The following is a 12,510-nucleotide window of genomic DNA, read 5'->3' as shown; positions in this document are numbered from 1 at the left end:
TTATAGATTATTTTGGCCAGTTACTTTTTACATGTATTTAAAAGTACGTTCAAATTTTTAGTAATAATTACTAATCATGGTAAAGTACTAAATAATTAGTTTTCATTTCAATAACATAGCATCAACAAGTTTATTCTTTTTAAGGTTAGCTCCTTCTCATATGAACGCTACTCTAGCTTTATCACGGTTTTCTGATGTTGCTTCTATACAAATTCCTAATGAATTTACTTCTTTTCCAGGCAAAACATTGGAAGGCAGAGTCTATAGAAATTCATTAATCTACAAGCATCCAATTCCAAATCAGATTCCAGTGAGGACATCTCTTTGTACTTTTACAATAGAGAACTGACTTGATTGATCAAATAGCTGTGATTTGCTGCATTGTTCTCAGAGAGGCTCACTTGACAAATGTTCCATGAACTTACAGGTTTTAAATCTTGACCTGACCAGCTTCTCACCTTGCCAGAGACTGCTTATATTTCATTCAATCAATTATGGCTACAAACAGATAAATTATGCCTTATGCAAAAATCCTGGGGCATTTTATTGACAAAACTCTATTTTTTCTTTTATATTTTTGTTGTATATTCCTTATAATTGGCTATCTTATGTATTAGTACTATTCAAGTATTTTTGGATTTTATTTTTAGTAACCTTCTAATGAGCATATATTCATGGAACAAATATTTAAAAAGCATCACATGTCTATGGAGTATATGGTTATTCTCCAATAATATATATGTGTATATATGCACATACATAATTTAATTGATATTATAATATTTAATTTAGCCTTGATATTATTTATATCACTTTTGCATGTATGGACAATATCTGCATAATAAATGGACAATCTGGCCCTCAAATTAGATAATCTTGAGTACTTGATTAAGAAACAATTAGGTTTACGCAGGCACTGATTGAATCATTTGGTACTACAAAGAAGTTTTCTCACATTTTCTTTGTAACTACAAACATATTTACTATAGTCACCAGAAATGATAAACAATTGTCCTTTTTGAATGTGAGAAAAGAAAAGCATACGGGGGCAATTACTATTGAAGCTGTCACTAATTGTGGGGACACAGATCTTTGATGTGAGCAGTTGGAAGAATGTGCATAGAAAGAAGCAAGGGGTAGAGATGTATTTACAACAGCACCACGTTTACTGTCATTGGGTGTGATGCTGATATTGAAATATCTCTTATTTTGTGGTGAAATTGGTCGTCAAAGACAAAAAAAAATATTTGTGTCACTTCTAAACCAACTTTATTTAAATGTTACTTTCAATGAACCTTTAGATTTTATGAATTTTATATATTTCCCCATCTTTATTCTTGACTATACAGATCTGCTCCTCCAATAGGGAACCACACAGTGTTTTAATCTGAAAAACACTGGAATTCACTGTTTTGCCTTGAAAGCCAACATGATGCATTATAAGAGCAGAACTGAATGATCCAGGTACTAGAGTCTTAAAACTAAAGAAAGCATTATTCAAAATGCCCCACTTTTGCATGACATATTTGAGATATATTTTGGCATACTTGAAGGACTACAGCATATGAAGGGAAACTTTTCTTTCCTGAATTTATGTTCTTTGTATTATGTGTTTGCCCAACTATAATTATACTCCCTCTTGAAAATAGAAGTGTCTAGAACATTTTAAGGAAGGCATATTTGATGCTGAAAATTCAGTGTATGAGAACTAGAAGAGGCTACTAAGATAAACAAAAAAAGTGACTGCTGCCAAAATTTGGCATTTCTGGAACTATACCTCCTCTGCCAATGTGAACTTCCCAAACTCATAAAATGACTCTGAATTCCATTCACCCACAGTGTAAAATAATCTACTATATATTTATCAACATCAATAAAAGGGTTTGGCTTTCCCAAAGTTTTTTAAGCAGCAGCAGCATAATGCAGTTGGTTGTGATAATTTCAAATAATTGGAGAGATGCCTCAGTAATTGGGATATTACAGCAGGAGAGATGCCTCGGGTGCTGTGCAGGTTTCAGAGCCGTCTGTGGCTCCACGTTTCTGCATTATTCTGAAAAGAATATATAGATTCTTCTATATGGCAAAACACAATTTTAACTTATGTCCATGCAACCCAATTTTATTTGTTAGACATGCAGGTGGTATATTTGGGAGCTATTTTCAGCTAACCTGCAATTCTGTTCTCTGAATCCTAAATTTGATTTTCCTTCAGCAATAGATTGGCAATTCTGATTATTCAGATTATTTCTATGATTTTACTCTATTTTTCTAGAATGAACAGACTGCCTAAATGAGAATTATCTGGTTTAACTAGCTCTTCTAAGACTTATCCTAATTGTTGATAATATTAGTCAAAATTATCAGTTTTGCATATTTTTATTATATTTATACATTTTCTCAAAACCATATGTTGAACTACTAAATTCATCTTAATACCTTACTACAGAAAATTAAACACAATAATAGTAATTTCCCTTATTTAAATTGACATTTATGTACTTATTTTAAATTGATAATTTCAATTAAACTGTATATACCAATAATCTGCTTGAGAATTTACAGTTTTGTGATTTTCTTATTTAGGAGAAAAGTATGATTTTCTAGTTTAGGAAATTAAGCAGAGATCTCAAAGAATATAAAGATAACACTTTAGGCAGGTGTGGTGGTGCATGCCTGTTATCCCAGGGATTGGGGGATGTGAGGTAAGAAGATTAAAAGTTTGAGACCAGCCTCCACAACTTTGGAAGGCCCTAAGCAACTTAGAGAAACCCTGTCTCTAAATAAAAAAATGAAAAGAGCTGGGATGAAACTTAGAGGTAAAGCACATCTGGGTTCAAAAAACAAAACAACAACAACAAAAGGACAATACTCTGTTATCAAAGTGAATCTCAGAGAGTGATAAACAGTGGAGATCCTGCAACTGTCAAGAGACACAAGAGACACTGAACCATGTGACTTAGTTTGACACTGATTCTCTTAAGCCAATGTTAACATTGATTTGAACTGTTTGAACATATATCAACTGATGATAGAAAGAAGTAGACCAGATGGATGCTGGGTGGTAAGAGGAACCCTGCCAAAGAGTGATGTTTCCCTAAGTGATTCATAAAAGCTGTAGTTCAATTTTTAATAATAGAAATGGAAAAATTTCTGATTCCAATTATCTAATTTTCAGAGGACAAAACTAAATTCTCAAGATGTTAAATGAAATTTTGAAAAGTATAAACAGTTTTGGGGCTGGGGATGTGGCTCAAGCGGTAGCGCGCTCGCCTGGCATGCGTGTGGCCTGGGTTCGATCCTCAGCACCACATACCAACAAAGATGTTGTGTCCACCAACTAAAAAAAAAAAATATTAAAAATTCTCTCTCTCTCTCCTCTCTCTCCTCTCTCACTCTCTCTTTAAAAAAAAAGAAAAGTATAAACAGTTTTGAATAGATATTATTGTAGCCTCAAATGAAAACATGCCTATGTAAATATTCATTTTAATAACCACTATTGGTTTATTTTCTCTGGTATACAATGCATACTCACTTATGAAAACTTAATAAACAAGTAACTGAAACTGTTAATCCATCAAAATGACTCTCACTGAGTAATGGTATGATTGCTATATTTGTAGTTATCTATAGAAATTGGTTACTACAGACAGGGCAATACTCAAGTAAGTTCCATGCCAAATTCTACTTATTGGTGTCTTTCATACTAAGGTTACTCTAACCTGTTGCTTGGTTCTAAATTAGTTTACCAAATTGTCTATACTTTTATATGATTAATGTGAATTACATGTATTTAAATGAATGCTTGTATCAATGTATTTTTTATTTCCAAAAATTGCATTATATTTTTATTAATATATTTAATTAACAAGTGTTATTTCACATTTTATTCCTGAAGTCTACATATTTTAGAAGGTTTCAATCTTGTAGCTCATTTAATTATTGTAATTACTTGGTGATAGTTGCCTAAGAAGCCACAGAACAGTTGGAAAAATCCTTTTAGAGTTAGGCACCAGCTTGATGGTTATCACACAAGTCTAATTGCAATTAAAATAGTACACTTTCTGGCAGTAAAGGTTTTTCTTTTAAAATATATTTGCAAAAGAATGTGCAGGTGAAGCATTACATGTATCATTTTTCAAAAAACAAACACTTTTGTCAAAAATAATACTGAAATTTTGGAATAACCTGCTTTTATAAATATTCATCCATATGTAAATTAGTATTTTAGAAATGAATGAGTTAAAAATAACAGCTTATCTTGCCTGAAATGTGGATCTCTGTTGTGACACTTTCTTCTACTATAAAATAAAAGCTAATTTTCCAAGTACAAGTATCTCAATTTAAAAAAAAAGTGTGTTTGTGTGTGTTTGTGTGTGTATGTGTGTGTGTATGTGTGTATGTATATGTATATATATATATATGCATATATATATATATATATATATATACTGAAAGGTCTCTATTTTCAATGTTTTTGTCATTGTATTGATTCCCTAAAATACTGTGATAAATATTCATAAGAAAATGGACTTGCCAAAATCGTGACCATCTGGATGCAAAAGCCAATTAAACCAAACATTTATTCCAGTCAGAATTTAACATCTATGTTCCATTTCTATGTTTGACTTACACCTTTTCAAAGGGTGAAGGCTGAAATATTCTTTCTCAGAATATAATGACTCACGTATCCCATTCAAAATTGAACCCTCTTCAATTTTGGAACTTCATTTCTGGAATCCCTATATATTTTGACTCAGGTTATTACTCAACATTATCAATGTATGCCATGTTTTCCATGTGATTTTTAGTACACTAAACAGGATAATCTCTCGGATAGTTAAGGAAATGAAGTTTTACTTGCAACTATATTTTATTAACACCTCTGCTTATAGGAGGACTATAATTTTTAAGGATGAAAAAGTACATTTCTCTCTAATTTAACTAGAGAATAAATTTAAGCCTGGCATTCTTATAATTAGAGTAATAGATCTTAGAATTTTATTATCTCATTGAAAGATCAAGTCACCAAGAGCAGTCAAAAAAAGAGAGAGAGAGCAACTTTAAAAAAATATATTTCAGGGAAATGATGACATCAATTCAGAACGGAGAGAACACTCATTTTTAATAGGGAAATTCTAAGAAAAAAAAAAGCTAGTGTGCTTAAAATTCACTGGAAAAGCAAAGACAATGTAATTAATTTTCTAAAACTTCCTGTTGTCTTACACTATTCTTGGATAACAGCAGTCACTTGTTAGTTTTGTGTTGAGTAAGAGAATGAATAAAAAATCAAAAGAACAAATTTCTGTATATATCAGTGGATTGATCATATGACAGGCCTTTGGCAGCAGAAAATGTAATAGTTATATGTCATATAATTTTAAAAAATACAAATTTTAAACTATAGGACATAATTCTAATAATTTTAATAGCAAGGAAAATATGTTTTCTAGTAGTCTAGTGGTAAGTTTTGATATTGTCTAGTTGTCAGATATATATCCAAGTAAGTGTTCGGCAGTCAAAAAACATCTTCACATTGCTAAATGAGAAAACCAACTGAACCCTGTTAACATAGAGGAAGATGGGCGAGGTACACTGCAGGAAATATCATTTTATTCATAGAGTCATTATCTGAACTGTAATTTACATAACATGGCCTGGAACTCTCCTTTGTAAAAGCTAATAAAAGATACCAATATGGACAACACAAATAGGATCATCTTAAGGTACATTTCACTATATAAAGCATGTATATACATATATAGCACTTGATATCAGGAGAATGCTATATATTTCAAAACAAATCGATAAAGCCCAATTTTTACTATTACAGTATTTTGAAGAGTATAATTTTGCATGATTACCTCCATGTTTGCCCACATGATAGAATTAGGTAGAATTCATTGAACATCTACTCTATACAGCATGCTATAGACCTTAAATAACTCCATGAGTTCTGGCCACCAAGAGAATATTCCACACATTGCACATGCTCTGACATTATAAAATGGGAAACCACATCTTAGTATCCTAACACTATGAAATGGGAAATCACATCTTAGTGTAAAACAAGAAGCCTAAAGAAAGTGGTACCAATTTTCCATGTTTTATCTGTTGATTAAACTTTTCCAAGCACAAATAATAAGTATTGTTGTCTATTTGGTTTTTTTTAAGACCCTCCTTATAACTGAGGCATTATCCTTCACAAAACTAGAATTCAAACAAAACCCCAATCTAAAATCAATTCACATGCACTAAGAGGGTAGGAAAAGTCCAATAAGAAGTTAAAATTTTAATATCTGCTTTCTAAATTACAATGAAGCCACTTGAAATGTGACTACCTCTAGTTCTTAGTTGATAATGTTAATTGAATTAGTTACAAATCTCTATTATATTTGCTTCAAATTCAAATTAGAAAATTTATCTTAATGACTTCTACTACCCCTGCCCCTGTAGGGTTAGTTTTTTTAAGAAAAAAAAAAAGAAGAGGATTTTGGCCCAGGATATTAAAAAAAAAAGTACTTTTCAGAGACAAACATACTGCATTACCTTTTAATTTGTTGGGTGTCATTGATATTATTGTGTCACCCATGTATACTCAAGCATTATAAACTTATATATTCAGACAATAAAAACTTGCTTATAACTAAATGTATATCATTGTAAAATAAGAAAAACTTAGTAAAAACTCTTGGGTATTATGCCTCTGGCATCAATTTAGCAAATCCCAGAAATATGATTCATATACTCCAGGGCATTTTGACTAGTTTGATTACACCATGGATGCCATTACTTCAACAGGGATGCTTTCTAGTCTATGGAATAATTGAAAGCAAGAACCAGCAGGCTTCAAATGACTCCAGCTGTGTTAAGTACTGACTGTGAAACAGATTCACTCTCTTATATGTTGTTTTTTAATGGGAGTGATGTATAAGGTGAAAATCCCCAGACGGGTTGAGCTCCTATGGGTAACTGACAAAGAGCTAAATTAATAACAAATACTAAAAGAAAGAGAATAATTTTAAAACACAACATGCAAATGAAATAGGTAAAATACTTTCAAATATAGCAATAATGCCAATGTAAAACATTAGGAACTGAGACCAAAATGAAACATCTCATATGCTTTGTTCTGATGCTGTTTCAGAGCTCTTAAATAACCAAAGATCAGGTAGTGGTTCAAATGAAAAACAGGTCAACATTGATGACTTACCTATAAAAAAGATAATGAAACTCAGATCCAAGAAAACCATAAAAAACAAAGAGGGTATTTATAAAGTAAATGAACATGGGCACTCCCCTCAGTGGTGAAGGGAGACCCCTTAAGAAAAAGATGGAAAAACTAATAAACTCAATCATTTATTCTCAGGACAACTTTTTGGATTAGGCATGACTACATTCATTATATAAACAAGGAAATCAAGGCTTGGTACATTTAAATGATGTAACCGATACTACACAGTTTCTATGTAGTAGTTCACCACGTCATTTTTCTTACTCCATAAAGCAAACTATTTCTCATAGTCTGTTTCTTCAGGTAGAAAAAAAATTAAATAGGCTAAATAATCTCAAAGGCACATTTGAGTCTTGAGAATATGAAATTATTCTATAGATATATTAGACACCAAATTTATCTTTCTAAAATTAATGTAGTAGCTAGACACTGCATTAATCATTATTCCATTATTATTTTGCTTCTTTTTATAGAATTTATACTGGATTCTAGTGTACTATGTGAATAGCTGAAAATTCTATTAAGGGGATGTCACTGTAATACTACTTATTTCTTCCGATAACATGTATTTCTATCAAACAAGTATCTAAGCAAACCTATTTATCATAATTATTTAGAAGTAGACAGTAATTAAAGTCTTCATAGGTTTAAATAAATTTTTTGGATGAGGAGGCTTAAAAGAGAAGGAAGCTGAACCACTTTTATTTAACTCACCATTCCACTTCTGATTATGTTCTAAAATATATAAATGAAAACATTGTATGATTGGCAGACATAATGGTGTGGAAGAAGTGAGGGAGAAAAATGGAAACCACAGATGTCTGGAAGTGATAGAGAATTGCAGAGTGAATAAAAGTGACAATCTCTTCTTTATATGGTGTTAGAATAATTTAGTTGAAAATATTGTACATACACAAAGTGTAATTCCAACATCAGCAGGTCTTCCACGTTAGATCAACACTTACCAAATGTCTCTAAGTTCACAATTCTCAGCACTATTGCAGGTCCACTGTTAGAAATAAGTGAGTAAGACATGGTCTCTTATTTTGAGAGACTTTCTTATATTCTCCTTAATTATTATGATATAAGTAATAATATACCAATATTTGGTTTGTCTGACTTCCACTGGAGATTTAAGAGCATCAGGATCCATGACTGTGTTTTGAATAATCCTGACTATTTGCTTGGGTTGACCCTGCATCAGCTGGAGAGGATGCACAGCTCTGCCAATAACAGATGGTCCTACAGGAATAGTTTAAACCCTGAGGAGTGTTGCTCCCAGTATCATCCAGAAGTCAATAACCCTTAGCTAAAGCAAAATTTAATTGTCTAAAATAGAGACTTTAGGTGTCAAAATGCCTTTTCTTAATTATTACTATGTTTAAAAATTAATCAATGAATTCAACAAATTTTTCTGCCACTGTTTGGCAGAAGATCTTGCTGTCAAGACCAGGAAGGAAAATGAGTTCATGTCACACTAAAATGCCCTAAAGATTGTGTGTCTGTTTTTATTACAGTGTAAAGCAATTTTTATTCTTATTTCAAGGCCAAAAACAAACCAATTTTCATTAAATTCTGCATATAAATTCTGCAAATCTCAATCTTTCATGCTTGTATTTGAATAGGGGTGTGAGTGTATTGAAATATTATTAACCTATAAAGCTACAATCTAGTTTTATTCCTTAATTTGAAAAAAGTATTATTATGAAAAACTCAATTTTAAATCTAGCAAAGTAAAACCATATTATCTGAAGCCATAAGTCAGGGGAAAAAAAAAGAATTTCCTATTTTCAGCAAGAAAGAAGATGTTGTAGATTTTGTTTCACCATTTGTGGATATCTTAAAGCAAAACATACATTATAGATATGGAGAGATGATAGATCTGAAAAAATAATTTACATCATTTAAAAATATATGGAGAAACTAAGAACCTAGATGAATATTAAATAACAAGTGAATACAGTCCACCTAGTGAATAAACAAGAAATGGAGCAAAGAAAAGTTGCCAGTCCAGGTGTGTTCACAGCTGACACACAGAGGAAAGGCTATTGTGATTCCAGACTTCCAATGTGAAAATCGGTTCAATGACATGAATATATGACACAGGAGGGCATCAACTCACAACTCAAAACTCACTCTATTTTGTCTCCATTTGTCACTTGCACCTTCTACAAAAAGTTTCCTGCAGAATCCTATGTGGCTGTGTATTTGAAAGTCCTCAGCATGCAGCTGCTATCACACAGAGGCATAGATTGGTTGCATCCTTCGAATCCAAAAAAGCACCAGTATTTTTTTCTCAGAAAAGATCTACTATAGAACTACTGTCAGCAGAAGACGTTTTTCTTCCTTTAAAAGATACAGCTTCATTTCATAAATCCTTTTGTGTTTCCATTCTTCGTACTGATGTTTGTTTAATGAGTAAAAACAAAACAACCAAAACCCTCATTTGTTGAGTTGTGATTGGTTTTATCTTGCACACACACACACACACACACACACACACACACACACAACCTGTTTTGTTTTCAAAATGAATCATCTATGATGAGTCTCAGCCAGCCACTATGCCTACTGTGAGCTGTACATGGATCATATACTTTTTGTGGTAGGCAAAAAATACAGAATTTGTAAAAATCATTTAAAAATATGCATAGCTATTTCCACCAATTTACATCTAACAGGCTAGTCAAAGACATTAAGCATTAAAGAACTGCAAGGCATTTACTGTCATGAAGGTAAATATAATGAAATATATATACATCTGGAGTGAAATGCTGAGCCACAAATACACAGTATTTATAAATAAAGCAAAGTGGAATTAAAGAATAGTTTGAGAAATGATTCAACAAGAATTCCTCTGAGAAGAAAGCACTCAGGACCCAGCCCTCTTCATTATAGTAATGTTATACAGTCTCATAGATACCTAGGGTTTTAATCTGATTTATGTTGAGAGAGTCTGCATGCACAATTGAGAGTTTCTTCTCAGGAGAGGTGAAATCCACATCAGGGGCATCGGAGGCACCACAAGTAAGCACAAACTGGCCTGAGTGCATCATTTATATTTAATAATTAGAATCATCAAGGACCAAATTTGTCCATTCTATGGTAAATATTTGAGATTTTTATTCTTTCAGATGCATCCAATGTTTCTGCATTTGGAGAAAATAGGCAAGACTAATTCCCTAGGCTATAAATCACTCTAATGTGGAAGAAAATGTGTTAGCTAGTTATATTACAAAGCCTTTATTTCATATTTAATAGGCACCTGCAATACCAGCATTATACAAAGCTCTCTACTTTGCAAATCTTTAAAACCCCACTTAATTTTCAGCACTGATTTCCTGCAATCTAAGAGCTTATGAAGGGTTCACTGTGTTCATACAGATCTATGCAAAATGTGCCAGAGTTTCCCTGTCTGTGATGGCATTCATTTGGAGGTGAATCCCAAATTTCTATCACTGGCATGCTTATTTCCGACTAAAATAAATATTCTCAGGATGAAAGCTGAAGATTAGGAGGGCAGAAAAGGAGGCAAAGTAGCTAGCACTGGGAGAGATATATGCAAATATCAGTTCAATGACAATTCTTCATACCGGTTACAATGGAAGCTTAAAGATCCAAATACTCTGCAAACCATTAGCTCCTCAATATCCTGAAAGGGATTAGAGGGTTTCCTAATCAACTGCTAACAGACTGAAAAAGGCCTGGAGACTGAATTATTAGCGAAGCAGTGTAATAATAAAATGTAGAGATGGTCAGATAGATAAACTGCAAAAGAGTGTTAAACACAAGATATCATAAAAAATAAGATAAAATTGATCAAAATTTTCATTCTTTCCAACAGCTCACATAATTAAAAACCTTTATGAATTAATGTGGTGAAGCTATATGTAGAGGAGGCCTGTCGAGAAAAGTAAATTTCATTTCTTTTCACCCCCAAATACCAGTATAGAGTAAAATGACTAGAAAAAAAATTTAATTAAATATGTCTCAGAGATCTTTCCCATGCTTACATCTTCACCACCCTTAATAAAAGGTGGTCTCAAATCCATCATTTTATAAATGTAATATGTGCTTGTGACGTTTTAATCAATCAAATTGGTAAGGATCGATGGAAAATATTTTCACAAGCCATTAAATAATGGGATACATATATAAAAATAAATCCTGAATGAATGACTGAATGACTCTGAGTTCTGAATTTCTTAAAATCATATGTTATGGCTCAGAAAATTTTACAGATTTTTGCCATTATTCTCATCCATGAGAGCTATAACTGTCCATAGGACAAAAATATGAATGAGAGAGATTTAAAATAGCTGCTTTTCCAGTTTATTCCTGTCATTACTCTTTACTATTAAAAAAGGACAGTTAATTTGGGTAGGAATTTCAAATTTTAATGAATGTTGGCTTAGGGAAAAAAGAATATAAGTCAAAAGCAAAATGCCAATCATGATAATATATCTTGCAAGTTTTATGCTTCTGATGACTGACAGCCCAATAGGTTTGTATCAAACAATGGCAAAAAGCATGCATTCCTTTCCAATTGAAATGTTTGACAGATTTTACAGTTTTCTGAAATAACAACTGATAAAAGCTTAAACAGCAGAGTATATCTCTTTATGTCTAGATTTCTATATTACATTTGCATTTACTTCTCTAGTATGATACAAATTTGGAGATGTTGTCTATTAAAAATCCCATAAGATATTAGCATTACTACTTATAAAGTCTGATTTCTAAGCCTCTGTGAAACTTTAGAGCAAGTCTCATCCTGGTTTTCATTTGCAAATTCTCACTAATGTCTAACCTATGATTGCAATCATATTTAAATGAGCCTGATAAAAATTTTAGGGTCCTTGTATGTGCAAGTTCTGGAAAGAATATTAAATGTGAAAATGGGTGTCACAGAAGCAAAAGTATTTTAATTCCACATTATATAATTCTTAATTATTTTCCAATTAAGCTAAATATACATTAACTGATGTACTAACATTAGCAAAGGCTAATTTGTAGTTTTAATAAAGGATCCTCTTCAAACATCAGACTAAATTTAGAGAAAGCTTACCCTAAGGATTTCAAGTAAAAGTAGTAAACAATCCACTAGATTCTCAGTTTTGTTTTGTTTTCAAGTATACACAAACCAGCAAGTCAAACTGAGAAGTATTGAAACAGAGCAAGACAGACATTTGACTTGGCCCCCAAAGCCGGTGAACACTCAGACGGGTGCAGCTGGACCAACACAGTCACTGTAGTTTAGTTTTGGCATTCAGTTAACT

General features: G+C 32.2%; 1 protein-coding gene across 11 annotated transcripts in view; it reads right to left on the bottom strand.

The window, feature by feature from the left end:
• Pcdh9 (protocadherin 9) overlaps positions 1-12,510 on the bottom strand; it is an 848,769-nt gene that overhangs the window by 825,957 nt on the left and 10,302 nt on the right. The window lies entirely within an intron of this gene.

This window comes from Ictidomys tridecemlineatus, chromosome 6 (genome assembly GCF_052094955.1).
Source record: "Ictidomys tridecemlineatus isolate mIctTri1 chromosome 6, mIctTri1.hap1, whole genome shotgun sequence".
Classification (NCBI taxonomy): domain Eukaryota; kingdom Metazoa; phylum Chordata; class Mammalia; order Rodentia; family Sciuridae; genus Ictidomys; species Ictidomys tridecemlineatus.
Note: the sequence above shows the minus strand (reverse complement) of the source record. Positions and strands in the feature narration are given on the sequence as shown.